Source organism: Ambystoma mexicanum, chromosome 7p (genome assembly GCF_040938575.1).
Source record: "Ambystoma mexicanum isolate Mex_15411 chromosome 7p, UKY_AmexF1_1, whole genome shotgun sequence".
In the NCBI taxonomy this organism is placed as follows: Eukaryota; Metazoa; Chordata; class Amphibia; order Caudata; family Ambystomatidae; genus Ambystoma; species Ambystoma mexicanum.
The window spans coordinates 165082116-165097816 of record NC_090939.1 but is presented as its reverse complement, the minus strand read 5'-3'; the positions used below and the strand labels follow the sequence as shown (position 1 = coordinate 165097816).

At 43.4% G+C, this 15701-nt stretch overlaps 1 long non-coding RNA gene across 1 annotated transcript in view; it reads right to left on the bottom strand.

Annotated features, from left to right (window-relative positions):
• Positions 1–3750: 3750 nt before the first annotated feature.
• LOC138525790 (uncharacterized) overlaps positions 3751–15701 on the bottom strand; it is a 30617-nt gene continuing 18666 nt past the window's right edge. Inside the window, exon 2 of the long non-coding RNA XR_011283433.1 lies at positions 3751–3935. This is a non-coding gene — a long non-coding RNA (uncharacterized lncRNA). The remainder of the gene's footprint in view (positions 3936–15701) is intronic.

The window sequence follows — 15701 nt, the reverse complement described above, 5'->3', positions numbered from 1 at the left end:
TGGGAGGAACACAAGAGACACCTGAATGGGAACACAGTGTCTTCGCCTCTTAGTTAAGAGGAAGCCAGTGGTCCAGCAGTCAGACCCAAAGGGAGACCACTCAGATGTATGTGGTAAGTCTCAGAGTGGCGTGCCTAGGTTTTAGGGCTATGGACCCATCCCCTGAGATTACAAAGATGCATATATTTCATTGCATGGTTACCATGGGTAATATCATAGGAAGTGTAGATGACCAATTAAGCAAACAGGTCCAGGAATTGCCTGCCCCTTGGAATATACAACAATATCATCGATGTAGACTACTACAAATACATCTAGAAATTTTGCCAAAACTTTGTTTGTGATAAATTGAAAGGTTGCTGCCAAAAGGCATCACTTGGTATTCAAAGAGACCAAACCTCACACAAAACGCTGTGTTCAATTCATCCCCTTCTCTTACTCGTACTAGATAATAAGATCCTTGTAAATCTACCTTCGTAAAAATGGTTGCACCTTGGATCTGTTCCAGCATTACCAAAATCAACAGTAGAGGATACTTATTTTGATAGTAACCTTATTCAGAGCCCTGTAGTCTATGCAAGTTCACAGAGTGCCCTCTTTCTTATCTTATCAAAGAAAAATAGTGGCGATGCAGCTGGTGGTTGTGAATGTCTAATAAAACCTTTCTCTAGATTCTCTGGAATATATTCTGTTAAGTGTTTGACATGGAGCCTCATAGCTTTTACAACATTTCAATCCATGACATTTCCAGTAGCTCCCAAGTCTATCACTACCAGCTCACTTCCCTTCAACTCCCCCTGAAAAGTCAAGGAAATGTTGAGGTTGATTAGAGGGACAGCCACTTGAATTGTGGTAGCCACGTGTTGAGTCTACGTGGGACTGGGAGACTGAAAGGTTTGTGGGCACCAAGAACAATTCCCAACAAAATGTGCAGACTTCCCACAATACAAACATAGGTTATTTTGTATTCGCCTATCCTTTTCTTTGGACAAGGGACCCTCTCTTTCTCAGATCTTACAAAGCCTCTTGTTTTCATGTCTGTATTATCGATTTCAGCCTTGGCTCTTTCTTTTCTCACTACCACAGGCTCAGAAAAACCTCTCCTCTTCTCTACCTTTCGTTCATCTAAGCGATAGTCAACTTGCATTACTATATTTATCAGGACTTCTCAAGCGTGGGTCTGTCCACCATGGTTGCTAAGGCATCCTTTAACTCAGTCTGCAGTTCCCGATAAAATAAGGAAGCCTGCTTCTCCTGTGGCCACCTACTTTCCAAAACTAGCAACTTAAACTGAGTAATGTATTTCACCAGATCCTTCCCACCTTGTCTTATTTCCAAACGTTTGCTTTCAACCCCCTGAGAAAGCTGACGTCTGCCAAACAATGTCTTAAATTCAGCCTTAAATTGACCCAAATTCCTCATAATAGGATTTCCTTGAATCACTAGTAACACTGAACAGTTTGCTGTCTCTCACGTGATATATGATAAAATGAAGGCTACCTTCGCTCCTTTAGTCTGGAAGGCTTGTGGCCTACACAAAAAGTCAAGCTCACATTGAGCCAGGGTGGTCTGACACCTTTTAACATCCCCCAGAAAAATTCTGGTGGGGCTAAAGGCACGGGTGTCAAAACTAATCTGACTCTCTCAGCATTCCCTCCTCCTTGTTCAGCATTTTCTACCATGTCTACTCATACCAATTCTTGTGTGTCTAGTTCTACATTACCCACCTTAGGTGAGGGGATTTCTTTAGCCTGCAAATTGGTTACTCTAAGACTCAATTCCTCCAACCTTAAACGTATTTCCTGATTATCTCTTCTAGGAACTCTAACCTCGCATCTTATCTTTCGGAATGATCACTTCCATTTCATATTGTAGTCATAATTAGAATGTAACACAATTATCTTACTGAGTAAATCACATTATCAAAAATTAGCATAACCATGTTCGCTATTTTCTGATAGACGTTTAACATGGCAAGAAAGCCCACCTTGGGCACTCCTCTCGTACCTTTTTGACATACTCCTGTGGGAATGTTGTAGGGGACAAATAACTCCAGCGGTAGTGTGTGATTTGTATCCATTTAACTGACTTTTTGGAAACATAAGAATGACAGCAGATGTTCATGTTTCACACATGTGTGTGTGACTAAAGGGTTATAGGGTTGAATTACTAAATGCATAATACACACTGGGTTTGATGCTCATTTCATTTTTTCCAATATTCACCATAATATTACAGTGTTTGTACACATGAATCATATACATTGGTTCTGGCAGCTGCTTGGAAGTGAGGATAGCATGGATGAGTCATCTGTTTCCATCATTGGGGTCTGAGGATGCCCTGCTTTCTGTTTGGAGAGACAATTGGCCTCATTCTAAGCTTGGTGGTAGATCAAGAGTACATTTGCTAATTTACCCAAGAATTGACTACTGTTACCTCCACTTGGTCCTGGAGGCCTTAGAACTACATGGGGATTTTTTTGCAGATTTACCATGAATGAGCGGTATTTCCATGCGGTAAATCTGGTTATTTTTGTCAGTTAGGTGGATGATTTGCCTCCAGCTTTGTGCTGGAGGTGCATCCTCAAACGTACCATCAAAACTTAGAGAGCGGCAGAGCGGTAATGCAGCCAAGAAGTAGCAGCCACAGAATTGCCACCACTTTACTGCCACATTTTGCCACACTGCCATACTAGTAATGACACACACTGTTTCTTCTATAGAATCTTAGGTGTACATGCACAGACATCATAACAGAATTATACAAGAAGCATGTCCAGTTAACTCTAAACACTAAATCTGCAATTTTTCATTTCAACTTTTAAAGAGAAGAGAGCAGTCTAGTAAACCAATAGCAGAGGTCAAGACGTTTTAGTTTTTATTTATCCTGCTAACGGCCATTTTGGTGGTATCTATTTGAGTTCATGAAACAATGGCCTAGAGAGGTCTCTTCAACGCCAAATTCAGTCAACGATGTGCATTAAAAAGGCATGGTTGGAGTCACTAAATCACACAATGCTCAATTCTGCCCTCCTTGGCTCAGCAAGCATAGTGCCAGAAGAAGGCTGATACACATTTGCTTTGGCTGTCCACCCTTGCTATCCCAAATCTTCAGTGAAATACTTGTAGGAACAGGGATCACATTCCAGGACTGGAACAGAGATCACATTCCAGGACTGGAACAGAGATCACATTCCAGGACTGGAACAGAGATCACATTTCAGGACTGGATTCTACTAACTTAATGGGCAGAGAGCTAGAATGTTCACACAATCTTGGCGTTAGGATGGCCCGGGTTTCTAAATGGCCACTTACTCTAGGTATGTATTGATGTCAGTGAAGAGGAAGTTGCTAATGGTGATGATGTCATGGATGCTCTAGTGTCTAATCAGTGGTGTGCCTTTGATGACCTCACTGGTGAAATCAGATTCGACATGTTGTGCAATGTCATCCACATGCTTTGTGGAGAAGTTACACGTGAATAACTCCTTAACCAGCCCTGGGCACGCATTCTGGGAGTTTTTGATTGCATGCCACTTAAGCTTTACAGTTTGCAAAACGCAAGTAGCGTGTAACTGAGAGTTAGTTCCCAAAAAAGGGAAAAAAATAACATATTAAACCAATTGACATCATATCATTTTGGTGGGTTTATGCTTGGATAAACAAAACAGTACCATACATTTAAATCTATTTAAACAAAGTGGTATTGGCATATTTGAGACAAATAATTATTAAATAAATTCACAAGAGATTTGACTGCAACTTTTATTATTTTTTACAGAACTAGCCGTACAATATTTATTGACAATTGGTAAATCACTTAGAAATATCTTTTTTTAAATGATCAAGAGACACTGAAGCCGGGCAGGTTGATCGGATGTTCCATGTAAATGATGGTTCATGCTGATGGGGCAGCCAGGTGATGAAGCTATGCACCTAAAAGTAGGGAACAACAATGAATATGTGTGCATGTGACTAACCATCAGAATGAAATATAACTGTACAATCAAAGTTTGTTATCAGGGCATAAACGTACACCGTTCATCTGTTTTAACATGTGACAGAATATCTAACAGAACCAAAGCACATTTTAGACACACAGGACATGCTCTTTAGGTACACAAAACATCGGTTTATGTGCTTCTCCAAAGGAGTTCTTTCAACAATTCATAAATTGCAACTTGACTTCAGGAATCCACACATTGGAAGAAAGAGTAGGTATTTATGCATCCAGTTAGTAAGCAGGACAATTGCACACCCATTGCTTTACTATTTACTCTGTTCACCTAGGACTGCTGGTTGGACTCCCCACAGAAGAAAGACATTTGAAGTTTGATCAAATTAATGATACACATTGTTATTTCTCTCAAATGATTGGCTGTACACCCCAACTATTCACTTGGGCATCGCTTAGTTTGCTACCTTATGTCGCGTGTGGTATATTTAAAATTGCCTGATTACGGAACCTGAGTATCCATAAAGTACACAATGACAGGATGTTCCATGTAAACCTCAGCACATGAAATTTCTTCTTGTTCGAGGAGATTACACTTTTCCTGTTTTTCCCGAGGTTTGATGTTCACTGCTTTCAAGCTCTCATCTATATATAACACAAAGAGTAAACACTTTCGGTAATACCGGCAGTCTCCTGCTGGACTCGTGGGGATTTACCAGCTCCGGACTTGCCAGAATCACCGGGGCATTACAGCCCCGGTGGTCCCGTTATTCCAGAGGCAGCATTCCGTTACTCCCCAATCCTGTGGAGTCACAACTCCACGGGAATGGGGGCAGTGGAAACACTGGCACCATGCTGTAATGGTGTTGGTGTTTCCATGTCCGGTGGAGTTACACCACACGGCCACATAATTCGGAGTTAGCCGGTCCGGAAAACGGTGCCGGTACGGTTTTACCAGCACCGTTAAATCCGGACCTTCTGGGTTTGGCATTTGAAGGGCCAGGAGCAATACTACATAGCGCTGGTTAGAGGAAAGAATTTGCGTAGATACGCAGAGTTAAGTTAAAATCAGTTATATTGTAGGTTAGAGTAGTGTTTAATCAATAATGTAGCTTACTGAGGGTTAAAAATTACAGTGGAAGTGTGTAGGGGGTTTGTGGGCACATGATTTCTGGGTGCAGGTGGAGAACACCAATTCAGAGACCAAAGCAGCGAGAGCACTACATGTATTTTGTTGGTGTTGGAGTACACCAAAGCAGTCTGTGGCACATGCAACATTTTTCGGTTTGGGGAAGATGCCAAGCAGCTCTTAGGCACAGGTGAATTGTGCAGGTGGAGGAGCATACCAAAGCACGTTTAGGCACATGTGAATTTTGTAGGCAGGGGAGTACACTAAAGCACTCTTAGGTGCACACAAATCTTGTAGGTGGGGAGAAAACCAAAGCAATCTTAGTCAGATGTGAATTGTGTAGGTGTGGGAGTACAACAACAAAGCATTCTTACGCAAATCTGAACATTGGAGGGCAGGGAGCACACCTTAGCTGTCTTAGGCAAGCACGAATTCTGTAGGTGGTGGAGTATGTTAGAGCAATTGTGAGTACACTTGAATTTTGAAGGCATTGGTACACCAAAGTAGTGTTAGACACACTTGAATTCTGTTGGCGGAACAATGCTCCAAAGCATTCTGCTGCAGGTAGCACTGGGCAAATGTATTCAAGCAAAATCCACATAATCCATTTGTTTCTGTTTGCAGTGCTAAAAAGAATGTCTATTATTCATGATTCATAGTAGGCCCGAAAAAAGTAAACCCACTATATTTTACTGCACAAAAAGAAAAAACATCATTGCAAGCCCCATTGCCAGGAAAGGTTCCGTGGCATCACTAAGGTCCCATCATTCTTGCTTTCTTCAAGATTTTTCAATCTGCCAAATCATCATTTCAGCTCAACCCATTTTGCTGAATGAGGTGGTGACCATAGCCCCGTCTCACATACACAGCTCAGAAATGAACCCCCGAAGGCAACGTCAAGAGGAAAGAACGCCATTTAGAAAGCTTAGCCAAAGTAGCTAGCTAAAGCCACAACCACATTTTACAGGGCAAGATATTTCCTGAAGAAATGGAGCCCCCATTTGGAAAGTTGCTCAGACAATTCATGAGACCCCAAAAAGCATGGAGGGCATGATTATGACTTTGGCAGGATTATCTCCAGTTATACCACCAGATCCATCTACCGCATGTGGTAATTATCTGGCTTCCTGGAAGGTTTTGCAGGACTCCAAGGCATACAGACCTTTCTGTTATCCCACATTCAGGAATCCTAGAGAACTCCATGGGATCCGGTAATTACCGCAGGTAGTAATTACCGGATGCGGTAATGCATGCTCTTGTGTGTGGAGGTAATTGTGTGGTTACCTTGTGTGGAGGTAATTACCTCCAGAAATAAGACGTTCAAAAACAAAACTCAGAATTTGGCAGAGTGGTAAGAATCGATTATGGTAATTAGCAGATGTCTTATCACGACTATAAAACGCCTAAGCAGGGTCTGTGTGCCCGGGGAACCTTTTTTGAAGACCGTAAACGCTCTTCCCTTATTAATCAGTGTGTGTGAGGTGTTCAACTTTTCTCAGGCATGTTTACACTGATTCACAGATTGCTCATTTTTGTTTTTTAACCTATGTTTTGTGATTCGGTCTCCTGTGATTGCCCGACCTACACCACATTGCTTCCCCCGGCAGTAATCAGAGGTGTAATGGGGACTCAAAGAAGGAGTGCAGGTATTTTGCATCAAATAAACATGTCACTGCATGCATGCACTGACTCCCAATGACATGTCCGCTGTCTGCAATGCCCTAAGCATGCACTTGATCTGGATGCATTTGCATGGATGCTGTCTGATCATATGGAGCGGAGGCGCTGGCGGCAGGTGGCTGCCCTCCGTGCAGCCAAGCACAGAATCCCCAATAGCTTCCAATTTCTGGGCAAAGGCCTTTTCCAAGGAATTGTGCACTATTCCAGACTCAAATAAGCTTCTGCGTCCTCTTCCCTTAAAGATATGCTGAATTTAGTCATCACAAAAGTGTATTTTCTCAGAGTGCTTAATTTGTGGGGATGTTTGCCAGGTCTGAGCCCCGACACTTATTTCCGCACCAGCACACTCCAAGTTTTATGATAGGGTGGTGAATTTACCTCCAGCACTGAGCGGGAGGTATAACCGCCACCCTGCTAGTAAAAAACTGCCAGCATTACTGGCCCGGTAATACCAGTGCTGTTAATACCGGCAAATCCCCCCATGGAGTCATACGGTACTCCATGGAATGGGGATTTACCAGCGTTTCCACCACTTGGAATCTGCCGGTAATTCCGGCACACCAATTGGCAGAAACGGTAATACAGATTACTGGTATCGCGCCATTAATGCCGACGGGATACCGGCGACCATGTAATGAGGCCCAATGAGTTTTAGACACAACACAAGCAACAGCAATGAGCCACATGGCATGACTGTGCTAATTTTCCATTGACATGAGTAAGGCAGAAGATACTGAAGCGGTGGTGCTTGTGATGGTCATGCTAGTAGCCTGGTCTAGTCACCGGCTGTGACCTTGTGGCAGGGTCATAACTGGCAACCAGGTGGGTGGCTCTGCGTGTGCTACAGGGAGCAGCCAGCCAAACATGATTTCTGGATGGTTGATGCTTGTTGTGGCACTCCTCCTAGCGTCTTTGCAGGGCTTGTGTCGTCCTTTAAGGTGGACGTCCCAAAGCTGAGGAGAGTGTTTGCAGGCAACTGCTTTGTCCTTTGTTCAGAGACTCCCTGGCACTTCCCACCTAGGAAGCTTGCTGGCAGAACCTAGCAGGGCATTAAGATGTGCCATTGCCGTTTGATGCTTGCATTGCTGTGCCTCTGCAGGTGGGGGCACTCGGCAGGCACGTTCATTGTCTCGTTAAATTAGGCACTTCCAGTTTTTGGGCAGTCACCAGCACGACCAGAGGGACAAGGCCAACCTTTCGAAGACGTTGGGCCTCACTACGAGGTTGGAGGTAGCCTTGCCAGTAAAATCGGCAAGGCTACCTCCAAACTCGCATCCGGGTCCGCCACCCGCAAATGGGCAATTACCGGGCTGTTCCAGCCCAGCCGGACCCAGTAATTGCCCTTTTGCAGGTGCCAGGCCCGGAACATCTCCATTCCCACTTGAGCCCCATAGGGTCTGAGAGGCACCCACGAGCACAGCTCGTAGTATGGCGGTAAGATAGCAACGGTGCCGGTAGCGCTACCGGCACCGTTGTTGCCTTACCGCCATACTTATAATGAGGCCCTTTGTGGCTATGTTTAACAGGCCAGTTAATCAGTTCACTAAAAGATTTTTGATACATTTGTAAATAATTGTGCTACATCAACTCAACATGTTTCCTCTGTTTTCCCTAGAAGATTTTTTAAATGTTCCACTCGTCACCGATAGAATCAAAAGAACGTGTGTTTTGTGAAGAAACAGTTCACATATTTTTTTTTTTAAATTTCTTTATTATTTTCTTAACAATAAGACTATACAAACATAGTGTCCTCCAAGCCAATGGAGGATTGGTAGTAACTTCCCTTTCCCTCCCTCCTCCCCCCCAGACCAAGTACACAATCACGCGCTGCAGTCTCTGCGCATCTGGGTTAGTTTGTGTTGTCTATGTCTCCATCGGTGGAGCTGCCTACCTCAGGGTGGAACAAGGATACCGTAAGGGCCACCCACTGTAATAGGTCGTCGGAGGTGTCGGTTTTCTGGTGTCTTTGTGCCAGTTCCCATGCTCCCGTCTCGGCCGTGGTCCATTTGCGTAGGTCCTCCCACCACGTTGCAACATTGGGTGCCTTGGGGCATTTCCAGGCCATGGCAATCCTTCTTTTTGCTAGGATGTACATGAGGTCTTTGAGTTTGTTCAGCGACCTATTCTTTTTGTTCCTGGGGTAGCGCCCCAAGATGCAGGCTTTGGGGGATTGCACGTCTAGCGTTATGTCCGCATTGGCTGCTTTGGTTTGGATCTGTGACCAGAAGGTTTGGACTGCCGGGCATCCCCAGAACATGTGAGTCATTCCCACAGAGGGATCCAGGCATTTGGGACATGTTGCGGTGCTCGTGTCGTTGAATCTGGAGATGATGCGTGGGGTGAGGTAAGCCCTATGAATAATGTAAAATTGTATGAGCTGGAACCGTGAGTTCCGGGATACTTTTTTGTGGTAGTGTGTCACTGCATCCCACTCTTTGTCTTCGAACCTCTCGCCAAGTTCAAGTTCCCACTTATCTCTACTCTTGAGACTTTGTTGCGTAGCACAGTTCAGTAGGGTCTCGTAGAGCCTCGAGGTTTCGTGGCCTCCCTCCGCCGCACATAGTAGGTTCTCGATGGCCTCGTGGCCGGTGTCGAGGGTCTCCATCTCTGGCCATCGTTTTGTGAGTCTGTTCGCTACAGCCCTGTGTAGGAGGAATTGACCGGGCGGTATTCCCGTAGTTTCTTGCAGTTCGGTGAAAGAAACAGTTCACATATGTGGTGCCTGGTTTCAAAACACAACTAGTTTGTTCTGTTATTTTGATCAGTGTTTGTAAATCATACAGCTGCCATTCGCGGTGAACACATGACCCCCAATGAGCCAGTGGGAGCTGGAGCTGCAATGCAACCCTGTGGGCACAGCAGTGGGCGGCAATCTGCTGCTGCCACGTGGCAGCATCTCGAGAGGATAGCTCAGGGGTAACGCGCTCACCTTGGAAGCAAGACGACGTACAGCAACACAGGTTCGATCCCCGGGTCCGCGCTTACAGGTATACACGCATTTCATCGACTACCTTTTCATCGCCAACATTTTTCATCGCCAAAACTCTTTTTTTAAAAAAAAAATGTTTTGGGGGGGGGGTTTATAGGGGTAGGGGTATGATTATTAAATTAGGGGGGGGGGTTGAGTGGGGGAACCCCCAAAAATAAAAAATAAATAAAAAGAGTTTTTGGCAATGAAAATGTTGGCGATGAAAAGTCCCACGATGAAAAAGTAGTCGATGAAATAACGTAGAACCGCGCTTACAAACCTCTGGGAATAAAGCGCGTTATAAATATCATATCATATCACACGCGTCTTGGAACATTTTTGGGCTGTGGCAAATTAAGCGCTGGGTAGGCCACTATTGGTGCATGCCATGTGACTCTGACTGCCGTAGCTTGCGTTCTGCAGGTAAACATGTCAGGTCTGTTGAAGTCCTCTGTGTAATGACTGCTCCAGCTTTAATTTGTACAGCACACATATACCATGGGCATCATTACGAGTTTGGAGGCAGCCATGCCCTTAATAAGGGCATGGCTGCCTCCAAACTCGGGTCCGGGTCCTTGGTCTTTGAAAGTGGAATTACTAGGCCATTCTGACCTTGGAGGGCCCGATATTTCCCCATTCAGGGAACCCCGACCCGGACCATCCCCATTCCCATTTGAGCCCCCATAGGGCTCAATGGGAATGGGGAGCATGCTAACAACGTTCCCGTTAATGACGGCTCCGTTGTTAGCATGCTGGGCCGCTCGCAGGACCAGCTAAGGACGTCTGGTAAAACCAGACGTCAAGAGCGGGTCCTGCAAGCGGGCCTCGTAATAGGGCGGTATGGGGTTAACGGCTCTGGCACCTTTACCGGCACCGTTAACCCCATACCGCCCACCTCGTAATGAGGCCCCATGTATGATGTAATTATGAAAGGAAACACGATCTGTGTATTCCCAATTAGAAATTTAAGGTGGAGACCTAATTGTAGCTTGCGCTTGCACTTAGAACAACAAAATCAAGAAGAAAAAAGGGAGTTCAATTCTATAAATTCTTCTTAGCCTGAGTTTGTTCCAATTGTTGGGATGGTATCTTCATTGAAATATAGTAATTCAATTCATAGCATCTCTTATTCACAATGGGTATATCTTAGATTTGTTGATTTAAATAAATGTGTCCAGCCTATTCCCGACACGTGTTTCCCCATCTAAATTTTGACGGTTCCTCAGGGGTATAGTGGCTAGTTTGCAAGATATTCAAAGGTATATGAAAACAATCATAAATCAATCGTTTGCATCCTATTGAAAAAGAAAGAAAATGGGTAGAACAAACTGCATTAGGATCTCCAAGGCAATCTTAGGGTCATTCAATTGATTTGGGTGAAGGTTGACATGGCCACTCTATAATTTAAAACACTTTCAACCCATCGCTCATCGTAAGTGAACATATATCTTAAAGTGAAATATACAAATGTAGTTCAATAGATCTACTCCTTAGATGAAAGTGAACAGAAATAAATGGCATTGGACTTTTAAAAAAAGTAATGAACACCGCAAAAATAACCTGAGATTGGAAATGTTCAAATAAATATGCTGGCAAACTATTAAGGGTGCTCACCTTTTAAACCCAGCAATCTGTTGTGAAATATTCCCTGGAAAACGAAATCTCAATATGAAACATGTGCTTTGGGCCTGTGAGTAAGCGTCTACTCTGGGAACATGGCAACCTGAGTAAAATACGGGAAGCCAAATACTGGAGCAAGCTTGCCATCCTCAAAAAGACCCAAGGGGTTGCTTCTGCCCTCTGAAAAAAAATGTACGCTGTCCACCCACATGTGTCCTTTACTTGTGTCCTGAAAAGCAGCCACAATTAGGGGAAAATAACTGCACCAGTGTCCAGGATTGCAAACACTCTTGCCACATTGTGGGCAAATTCTCATGATTTACTTGCCCTCTCATCATTTCCCCTCCCAACCCCCATGTCTGGCTTTCAACAAAACTCTGCTTTATAAAGCTAACTTGAAAATTACACATACAACAGTGTCACTCAAATATATGAATCCTTATAGAGCATTGTTAGGCAAAACGTGTACAATTGTGGTATTATTCCCACCATCTTGACTAGGGGACTACAAATACCAGAATGCAATTCAGAAAAAGGCAACAGAAATGGTCTCTAAGTGCAAAGCTTTCAAGGACTGAAAGTAGCATGGTTTAAAATAATGAATATTCTGTGTGTTAAAACTAGGAAAACACATGGCATTCGGGACTGTGGACTGTCTCCCATCCCTGCAGTAACTGGGACCAACCCAGCTTAGCTTCAAAGCGAGGAAGGATCTGACCACCTCAGGCCATGCTGCTCTAAGTGGTCTTGTAAGGTGGGTTTATTTATTAGCCAACATGGCCTGAGGGGGCTGGCCCATTCCTTGCTTTGAAGCTAAGCAGGGTCAGTCCTGGTGACTGTGTGTCGGGGGTCGCCTCGGAACTCACCAGCAAAGAATTACAAATCGAGTCAAAAAGGAGTGTACGCCAGGCCAGAAGTATCACAGTTTTATTTCAGGATCTCAGGCGCAGCTGGGACAACTATATTCAAACACAACGCGGAACAGAACTGCACGAAAAGGTACTGTAAAGGAAACACCCCAAAATCAAAAGCTTTTATACCCGTCTAAAATAATGAACACTAGGCATTTGGCAACATGAAAAGTCTCCCCACATGTAGCTGATTGGTTACTGCATATTAGACCCCTATAGATGGACATACATTACCTTCAGTGATTGGGTCCCGCAGACCTTGCCACACCATCCCTGGCTCCTACTGTGACGTCACAGGCCAACCCCTAGTTCCCACATAGTAATGCCGATTCATTGAAATATTAGGGATGACCAGCAGAACTGTATTCATCTGTCCCGGTCATCTCATCTCCCTTTGACATGAGATAGAACCTTCTGCCATGACACTACTAGAGCATTAAACCAAAAACAAGTCACTGTATAAATGTATCACATTAACAACTCTTTGACCTTCTTCCCGGGCAGAAATGTGTTCATGGGCAATTTGAAACCGCCATGGGCTTTTTGAAACAGTCAATAGATCAGGCTTAGTAAATTAAACATTCTGAAATTATAAAATAGTTGTGTATTTATTGCCTTTCGGCAGGACTCGTGAGCTTTGCTTTGTGACCTCAAAAGTAACAAACATTCTTTGCTTCCTACTATGTTACCCTGGGATTCGCAATGAGCTATCAGCTACTGCAGCTTCTAAAAAAAATGAATGAAACAAGCACATGTTTCCTGCAAAAGCATGCTTTGGTGTCCATTTACTGTGCCTCCGCCTAATACTTTTTTTGTTATACTTACCTGTCACCCATCTTTATCATCATTATTTCTTTAATTGTGAGACACTATTATTTTGGGCATTCTCCAGCCTACTTTGAATTTGCAGTGCAGCTATCAAAGCAGCCCCCTCCCCCTCAGAGCACTAATAACACAGCTGGTAAATTCACGCCTCTTTGCTGCGCTGGAATTGCATTTTTATCACAACTGCATGGATGAGAAACCCACTATAGCTGAAAGATATCTGTGTTTTTTATTATGTATACAAGATTGCAGGCTTTGAGAACCTTTATGTTAATTCAGTTGAACTACAGAGCATTTACAGCGAAACCAACATCTTTCGCCAGCACCAGATCTTATGGAAAAGGTACATTGATGACGTGCTCATGATTTGGCACGGCGATGAACAACTACTACTGACATTTTTTGATTGGCTTAATGGCATCAATCCCTTTTTACAATTAACGATTCATTACGATAGACATAGAATCGATTTTCTAGATCTCACCATTTTAGTTAATAACACTACCAACACGCTACCAACAAACCATTTCATAAACCTACGGACAGGAACTCTTTATTGAGATATGACAGCTTCCATCCCAAAACACTTCGTGACTATTTCTCCTTCGGCCAATTTCTTAGGTTGAAGCGCAACAGTACCAACACTGATGTCTTTAAGGAGGAAGCCGGGATTTTGAGTAACAATCTCATACAGAGAAGTTATCCTCGACAAATTGTAAAACAGCCTTTCAAAAGGGCCTCTAATAATCATCGACAAGCCCTTCTTGAATACAAGAGCAAATCTTCTACACCTGACCCAGATGGTCTGATTTTTGTCAGTACGCATAATCCGCTGTCACACAAAATTGTCAGTATAATTAGAAAAAACTGGCATTTGTTATCCAAAGCAACAATCCAGTCTCGGCACTGAGATGAGCGTTCAAACGCGGACGTAACCTCAAAGAATTAGTTACGAGGAATGATATTTGTGACTATTCTACCTCTGAGCTCACCATTACTGAACAATGGGGTTTAGCAAGACCTAGTGGACATTCACCCTGCGGTAGTTGCAAATGTTGTTCGTCTACTAAACGCACTACTGTGGTTGACATAGGTCTGACAAAAGCCTGGCAACAACACACCTTTCAAACTGCAATACCAGTGGAGTCGAATATGCCATCTGGTGTCCTTGCCCAAAATTATATATTGGACAAACGAAAAGCAAAATAAAGATCTGTGTTACCGAACATAAGAGCTGCATTAGGAATAAAAACATCACAGCTCCCATGGTTGGCCATTTTCTGATGAACAAACACGATTGTGAAGATCTGAAATGGACTGTTTTGAAAAAGGTACGTACTGCAAATGGCGGTAACACAAGCAGAAGTATCTTGGTAAAGGAAGAGATGAGGTTAATATTCCTCACCAAAAGCCATTTAATTGGCCTTAATGAACAACTAGACCTCATTTTCTAAATCCTTTCTTCGATGATACATTTTTGAATTCAGATGTAACGATTATTTCTGTTCTATTGTATAACCATCCACCTTCTTTCTTTTGTACCATTTCGCCCATCTGGTTTGTTGTGTTAATCTTGATAAAGTTCACAACATTGCTATGTGATTAGTGACTCCTTTCCAGTATGGCCGCATCTATTTACTTTAAACGCACTGTCACACGTGACTAGTACCGTGATGCTCTACAGGATATATGGAGCTGTTAGTTTCATTTTACAGTCCTTCTTCCATTACATGAAGAGACTGTGCTTACTTCCACCATGGATATTCGACGTAAGCTCCCGCACACGGTAAGCATTCGAGTGTATTTTTGACTCGTAGATACCAGTTGTATACAAGTTTTCTTACCTCCGAATTACGGTGTAGCTCTTTGGGCTTTAATCTTTATTACCATCACTGTTACTACCTTACACATTTGGTGAAATGGATGACCATTGTGTGTTTCAGTTTTGCTTCGTTTGATCCCAATTTACACATATCAACGATATGCGCCGCCCACGGGTTTTCACGCATGCTTCGGCACAGAACCACACTGTATTATCACAGTCCTCTGAATGCATGCTGTTCCTCCGCTTTTGTAAAATGTGCCTTTCGTAATGTATTCTTTTCTACCATACGGTGCGGAGTCACACTTGCGTTCGAGTATACGTGTATTTAAACAGCACATACACTGACAGGCTGTCTAATTTGCTAACAACGTTTGTTCTTAAGGTTCCCTTTGCCAGATGCTTTAAATAACTTTTGACGGGCGACTTTCATTACGACCATCTCTGCTTCCACTTATGTGGCTCCAGTAACGCGATGGTGTACGTCGCAATCTAAACTGTTATACAAAGTTTAACTGACACCTATCCATTCAAGTAAGTTTTTATGGTGTTCGGTTCTTGTTTTCTTTACTTAACCCTAATAGCCTTCATATGATTAGATATATCCTTTAAGTCCATATACTTGTTTTTCGATCTGGCATTTCGATTTTATGCTTCATTTCTATAGGGCATGCTTTTCCAGGATTTCTGCTTGGTTACATTGCGCCTGGTCTTATCTGTCTGATCCAACTATTGGGGCCTATGCCGCGATTCGGTATATGGCAGAGTAAGTGCTACTTTATCCTTAATTCC